At 54.8% G+C, this 7,339-nt stretch overlaps 1 long non-coding RNA gene across 1 annotated transcript; it reads right to left on the reverse strand.

The window, feature by feature from the left end:
* Positions 1-3,954: 3,954 nt before the first annotated feature.
* Positions 3,955-6,565, reverse strand: LOC309361300. The gene is made up of 4 exons (XR_014164409.1): positions 6,473-6,565; positions 6,070-6,224; positions 4,282-4,890; positions 3,955-4,070 (listed from the first exon to the last, which is right to left on the reverse strand). It is a non-coding gene; the product is annotated as an uncharacterized lncRNA (long non-coding RNA).
* Positions 6,566-7,339: the final 774 nt, after the last annotated feature.

Below are 7,339 nucleotides of genomic sequence, written 5' to 3' on the forward strand. Positions count from 1 at the left end.
TGTTACTACTACTACCCTTATCCTCCTCCTCTTCCTCCTCCTCCTCTTCTTCTTCTTCTTCTTCTTCTTCTTCTTCTTCTTCTTCTTCTTCTTCTTCTTCTGTTACTCCTCCTCCTCCTCCTCCTCTTCTTCCTATTATTAATATTAATACTATTGTTCCTCCTCCTCCTCTTTTGTTGTTGTTGTTGTTACTACTACTACTACTACTACTACCACCCTTATCCTCCTCCTCCTCCTCCTCCTCCTCTTGTTGTTACTACTACTCCTCTTCTTCCTATTATTAATATTAATACTATTGTTCCTCCTCCTCCTCTTTTGTTGTTGTTGTTACTACTACTACTACTACCACCCTTATCCTCCTCCTCCTCCTCCTCCTCCTCCTCCTCCTCCTCCTCCTCTTCTTCTGTTGTTACTACTACTACTCTTCTTCCTATTATTATTAATACTATTGTTCCTCCTCCTCCTCTTTTGTTGTTGTTGTTGTTACTACTACTACTACCCTTATCATCCTCCTCCTCCTCCTCTTCTTCTGTTGTTACTACTACTACTACTACTGCTACTCTTCTTCCTATTATTAATATTAATACTATTGTTCCTCCTCCCCTCTTTTGTTGTTGTTGTTGTTGTTGTTGTTGTTGTTACTACTACTATCCTCCTCCTCCTCCTCCTCCTCCTCCTCCTCCTCCTCCTCCTCCTCTTCCTGTTGTTGTTGCTGCTGCTACTATTACTCTTCTTCTTTTACTACTACTACTACTATTACTAATATTAATACTATCGTTCCTCCTCCTCCTCCTCCTCCTCCTCCTCCTCCTCCTCCTCCTCCTCCTCCTCCTCCTCCTCCTCTTATTACTTTGGTATCCCCGGTCCCGCACCCCCCTCAAAAAAAATACTCACCCCACCAGCTTCTTCAGGCAGTAGGCGCAATAGCGGTGTCCGCACTGGGCCTGGAAGGGCCTCCGCAGCAGATCCTCGCACTCGGAGCACAGGTACTTGCCCTGGGGCTCGGCCCTCAGGATCGCCTTGGGGAAGCCGGGAAGCGGGGGGTCCAGGGATCCGGGCGGGGTGCAGGATCCGGAGGCCGCCATGGGGTGAGTTGTGGGGGGAAGCGGTGCCCTGGAAGGGAGTAATAGTTTCGGGGTCAGGTATATTATTATTACTACTACTACTGTTATTATTACTACTACTAGTACTATTATTAAAAGGGATCTGGAGGCCGCTATGGGGTGAATTGTGTGGGGGGGAAGCGGCGCCCTGGAAGGGAGTAATAGTTTCGGGGTCAGGTATATTATTGCTATTATTATTACTATTACTACTACTACTATTACTACTACTACTATTAAAAGGGACCCGGAGACCGCCATGGGGTGAATTGTGTGTGTGTGTGGGCGCCGCCCTGGAAGGGAGTAATAGTTTCAGGGTTAGGTATATTATTATTATTATTACTACTACTACTACTACTACTAGGGATCCGGAGGCCGCCATGGGGTGAATTGTGGGGGGAAGCGGCGCCCTGGAAGGGAGTAATAGTTTTGGGGTCAGGTATATTATTACTATTACTATTACTATTACTACTACTGTTATTATTATCACTACTACTACTACTAGAAGGGATCCGGAGGCCGCCATGGGGTGAATTGTGGGGGGGAAGCGGCGCCCTGGAAGGGAGTAATAATTTCGGAGTCAGGTATATTATTACTATTACTATTAATTACTACTACTACTACTACTACTACTATTATTATTATTAGAAGGGATCCGGAGGCCGCCATGGGGTGAATTGTGGGGGGAAGCGGCGCCCTGGAAGGAGTAATAGTTTCGGGGTCAGGTATATTATTACTATTATTATTACTCCTGTTATTACTATTATTATTATTATTAAAAGGGATCCGGAGGCCGTCATAGGGTGAATTGTGGGGGGAAGCGGCGCCTGGAAGGGAGTAATAGTTTCAGGGTCACGTATATTACTACTACTACTACTACTACTACTACTACTACTACTATTATTAGGGATCCGGAGGCCGCCATGGGGTGAATTGTGGGGGGGAGCGGCGCCCTGGACGGGAATAATAGTTTCGGGGTCAGGAATAGCATTAGCATTACTACTACTACTATTATTACTATTATCATTACTACTACTACTACTATTACCATTATCATTACTATTACTACTACAATTATTATTATTATTATTATTATTATTATTATTATTATTATTATTATGGATCCGGAGGCCGCCATGGGGTGAATTGTGGGGGGGGGGGAAAGCGGCGCCCAGGAAGGGAGTAATAGTTTCGGGGTCAGGCTGGATGACCTGGAGGGCTCCCTTCCCTCTCTATGATCCCCTCATAACCGCCTTGGGGGACCTAGAGAGGTCCCTTCCCTCTCTATGATCCCTTGCAGGATCTGGACATGGAGGGGGGCAGGATCTGGCACCCTTGAAGGGAGTTGTAGGTCCGGGGTCAGGCTGGAGGACCGGGAGGGGGGACCGTCTGGCTCGAGCCTTCTAGGATTTAGAGAATTGGGACTCGATGGTCGCCGAATAACGGCCTGGAGGACCTAGAGAGGTCCCTTCCCTCTCTATGATCCCTTGCGAGGGGGTCAGGCAGGATGACCTGGAGGGTTAACGTCCGGCTCGAGCCTTCTAGGATTCTGAGCCTTCCCTCTCTATGGTGCCCTATTAGGGGTCCCTTCCCTCTCTATGGTCCCTTCCCTCCCTATGGTACCTCTCTATGGTCTCTTGCAAGGGGGTCAGGCTGGATGACCTGGAGGGGTCCCTTCTGGCTCACGCCTTCTAGGAATCTGGACCTTCCCTCTCTATGATCCCCTCATAACGTGCTGGAGGATCTAGAGAGGTCCCTTCTCTATGACCCCCTCTTACCCACCTGTATGTCCTAGAGAGGTCCCTTTCCTCTCTATGGTGTCTTGCCAGGGGGTCAGGCTGGATGACCTGGAGGGTCCTTCTGGCTTGAGCCTTCTAGGATTCTGAGCCTTCCCTCTCTATGATGCCCTATTAGGGGTCCCTTCCCTCTCTATGGTCCCTCTCTATGGTCTCTTGCGAGGGGGTCAGGCTGAATGACCTGGAGGGGTCCCTTCTGGCTCAAGCCTTCTAGGAATCTGGACCTTCCCTCTCTATGATCCCCTCATAACCACCTGGAGGATCTAGAGAGGTCCCTTTCCTCTCTATGATCTCCTAATAAATGCCTGGATTTCCTAGAGAGGTCCCTTTCCTCTCTATGGTGTCTTGCAAGGGGGTCAGGCTGGATGACCTGGAGGGTTCCCTTCTGGCTCAACCCTACTAGGATTCTGGCTCTTCCGTCTCTATGGTCGCCTCATAATCCCTTGCAAGGGGGTCAGGCTGGATGACCCAGGAAGTTCCTGTCTAGATCCCTGTGTTGGAGGGGGGTCAGACTGGATGACCTGGAGGGGTCTCTTCCCTCTCTATGATCCCCTCATAACCGCCCGGGGGACCTATAGCCATTCCTTCCCTCTCTATGATCCCTTGCAAAGAGGTCCGCTGGATGACCTGCAGGATGCCCTTCTGGCTCGAGCCTTCTAGGTTGCTGGACATTCCCTCTCTATGATCCCCAAATAACTGTGCCTTCCCTCTCTATGGTCTAACCGCTCCCAAGGGGGTCAGGCTGGATGACCGGGAGGGTTCCCTTCCCTCTCTATGATCCCTAACAACCACCTGGAGGACCTAGAGAGGCCCTTTCTAGGATTCTGGGCCCTCCATCTCTATGGTCTAACCCATTCCAAGGGGGTCAGGCTGGATGACCTGGATGGTTCCCTTGTGGCTCGATCCTTCTAGGATTCTGTGTCTTTCCTCTCTACGATCCCCTAATAAGCGCCTGGAGGACCTAGAGAGGCCCCTTCCCTCTCTATGGTCCCTTGCAAGGGGGTCAGGCTGGATGACCTGGAGGACTCCCTTCCTCTCTCTGATCCCCTCATAACTGCCTAGATGTCCTAGAGAGGTCCCTTCCCACTCTATGGTCCCCTGACAACCGGCTGGATAACCTAGAGAGGCCCCTTCCCTCTCTATGGTCCCTTGCAAGGGGGTCAGCCTGGATGACCTGGAGGGGTCCCTTCCCTCTCTATGGTCCCCCCATAAACGCCTTCTGGCTAAATCCCTTCTGGCTAAATCCTTCTAGGATTCTGTGGAATCTGTCTCTGTGGTCGCCTCATAACCCTTTGCAAGCGGGTCAGGCTGGATGTCCTGGAGGGGTCCCTTCCCTCTCTATCATCCCCTAGAGAAGTCCCTTCTCTCCTCTATGATCCCCAGACCCTCGGGGCTTCCCTTCTGGCTCGGTCCTTCTAGGATCCAGTACCTCCCGTGTCCATGGTCCTCTAATATTCCCATGCAAGAGGGTCAGGCTGGATGACCCTGAGGCTTCCCTTCTGGCTCGACCCTTCCCTCTTTATGGGCCCTTGCAAGGGGGTCAGGCTGGATGACCTGGAGGACTCCCTTCTGGCTCGAGCCTTCTAGGATTCTGTGCCTTCCATCACTATGATCCCCAATTATTCCCTTGCAAGGGGGTCGGGCTGCATGACCCTCTAGGATCCTGTACCTCCCTTGTCCATGGTCCTCCAATATTCCCTTGCAAGGGGGTCAGGCTGGATGACCCCGAGGGCTCCCTTCCCTCTCTATGATCCCCTAACGCCCGCCTGGAGGACTTAGAGAGGCCCCTTTCCTCTCTATGCTTCCCTCATAGCCCCTTGCAAGGGGGTCAGTTAGGATGACCTGGAGGAGTCCCTTCCCTCTCTATGATCCCTTGCAAGGGGGTTAGGCTGGATGACCCGGGGGGTTCCCTTCTAGGATCCTGTACCTCCCTTGTCCATGGTCCTCCAATATTCCCTTGCAAGGGGGTCAGGCTGGATGACCCCGAGGGCTCCCTTCCCTCTCTATGGTCCCTTGCCAGGGGGGGTCATGTTCGATGTCCCTCTCTATGATCCCTCACAACCGCCTGGATGTCCTAGAAAGGCCCCTTCCCTCTCTATTATCCCCTCATAACCCCTTGCCAGACCCTTGGGGGTTCCCTTCTGGCACGACCCTTCTAGGATTCTCTCCCTCCCTTCTCCATGGTCCCCCAATTAACCCCTCTCCAAGGGGTCAGGCTGGATGACCTGGAGGAGTCCCTTCCCTCTCTATGATCCCTTGCCAGGGCCTCAGGCTGGATGACCCGGAGGCTTCCCTTCTGGCTCGACCCTTCCCTCTCTATGGTCTCTTGCCAGAGGGTCAGGCTGGATGACCTGGAGGGTTCGCTTCTGGCTCGAGCCTTCTAGGATTCTGGGCCTTCCATCTCTATAGTCGCATCATAATCCCTTGCAAGGGGTCAGGCTGGATGACCTGGAGGGATCCCTTCCCTCTCTATGACCCCCTCTTACCCACCTGTATGTCCTAGAGATGTCCCTTCTCTCTCTATGGTCTCTTGCCAGGAGGTCAGGCTGGATGACCTAGAGGGTTGCCTTCTGGCTCAAGCCTTCTAGGATTCTGGGCCTTCCGTCTCTATGACCACCTAATAACCCCTTGCAAGGGGGTCAGGCTGGATGACCTGGAGGGATCCCTTCCCTCTCTATGCCAGACCCTTGGGGCTTCCCTTCTGCCTCGACCCTTCTAGGCTTCCGGGCCTCCCGTCTCCATGGTCCTCTAATATTCCCAGAACGAGCGCCGGGAGGACCTAGAGAGGCCCCTTCCTTCTCTATGATCCTTTGCCAGGGGGTCAGGCTGGATGACCTGGAGGGGACCCTTCCCTCTCTATGGTCTCTTGCAAGGGGGTCAGGCTGGATGACCTGGAGGGGACCCTTCCCTCTCTATGGTCTCTTGCAAGGGGGTCAGGCTGGATGACCTGGAGGGTTCCCTTCTGGCTCGAGCCTTCTAGGATTCTGGGCCTTCCGTCTCTATGGTCGCCTCATAACCCCTTGCAAGGGGGTCAGACTGGATGACCCAGAGGGCTCCCTTCCCTCTCCATTATCCCATAATGAGCGACTGGAGGAGCTAGAGAGGCCCCTTCCTTCTCTATGGTCCCCTCACAACCAACCACAGGACCTCGAGCGGCTCTTTCAGGGCCCGACCCTTCTAGGACTCCAGCCCTCCCGTCTCTATGCTCCCCTCCCCACCCTTGGCCAGGGGGTCAGGCTGGATGACCCGGAGGGGTCCCTTCCCTCTCTATGGTCCCCTAAAAAAGGCCTGGAGGACCTAGGGAGGCCCCTTCCCACTCTATGATCCCCTAATATTCCCTTGGCCAGGGGGTCAGGCTGCATGACCCTCTAGGATTCTGTGCCTCCCGTCTCTATGGTCTTCCCATATTCCCTTGGCCAGGGGGTCAGGCTGGATGACCCCGAGGGCTCCCTTCCCTCCCTATGAGCCCCTAACACCCGCCTGGATGTCCTAGAGAGGCCCCCTTCCCTCTCTATGCTCCCTCGTTACCGAGCCTTCTAGGACTTGAGGCCTCCCGTCTCTATGCTCCCGCCTTACCCCTTGCCAGGCCCTCGGGCCTTCCCTTCTGGGGGGGGGGGCCGACCCTTCTAGGACTCCGGGCCTCCCGCCTCTATTGTCCCCTCAGAACGGCCTGGATGTCCTAGAGTGACGCCTTCCCTCCCTATGTGCCCCCGAACAACCCCTAGAGGCCCCTTCCCTCTCTATGGTCCCCTCACCACCGCCGGGAGGACCTCGAGCGGCTCTTTCTGGGCGCGGCCCTTCTAGGACTCCGGCCCTCCCGTCTCTATGCTCCTCTCATCTTCCCTTGGCCAGGGGGTCAGGCTGGATGACCCCGAGGGCTCCCTTCCCTCTCTATGCTCCCCTAACACCCGCCTGGAGGACCTAGAGAGGCCCCTTCCCTCTCTATGCTCCCTCATTACCCCTTCTGGGCCCGACCCTTCTAGGCTTCCGGCCCTCCCGTCTCCATGGTCCTCTCATAGTCCCAGAATGAGCGTCTGGAGGTCCTAGAGAGGCCCCTTCCCTCACCACCGCCTGGAGGACCTCGAGGTGCTCTTTCTGGGCCCGGCCCTTCTAGGACTCCGGCCCTCCCGCCTCTATGCCCCTCTCCTCTTCCCTTCGCCCCCTCTCCCCCCCCAAGTCTCCCCCACTCACCGCGCAGCGCCTCCGCCTCGCCTTCCGCCCTCTTCCCGCCGGCCCGGAAGTGCTTCCTCAGGCCCCGCCCCTTCCTCCCGTCAGGCCTCGCTTCCCCCTCCCCTCGCGCTCCTTATAAGGAGCGAAGGCCGGCTCCTTGGGCGGAAGCCACGCCCTCCCTCTCCTTATAAGGCGCCCTCCCCGTGACGTCACGCCGCCCGGCTGCCTCCTTTTTCCTTACAAGGCGCGAGAGGCGGTACCTGCCCCCCTAAG

This window comes from Podarcis melisellensis (genome assembly GCF_964234715.1).
Source record: "Podarcis melisellensis genome assembly, chromosome: W".
In the NCBI taxonomy this organism is placed as follows: domain Eukaryota; kingdom Metazoa; phylum Chordata; class Lepidosauria; order Squamata; family Lacertidae; genus Podarcis; species Podarcis melisellensis.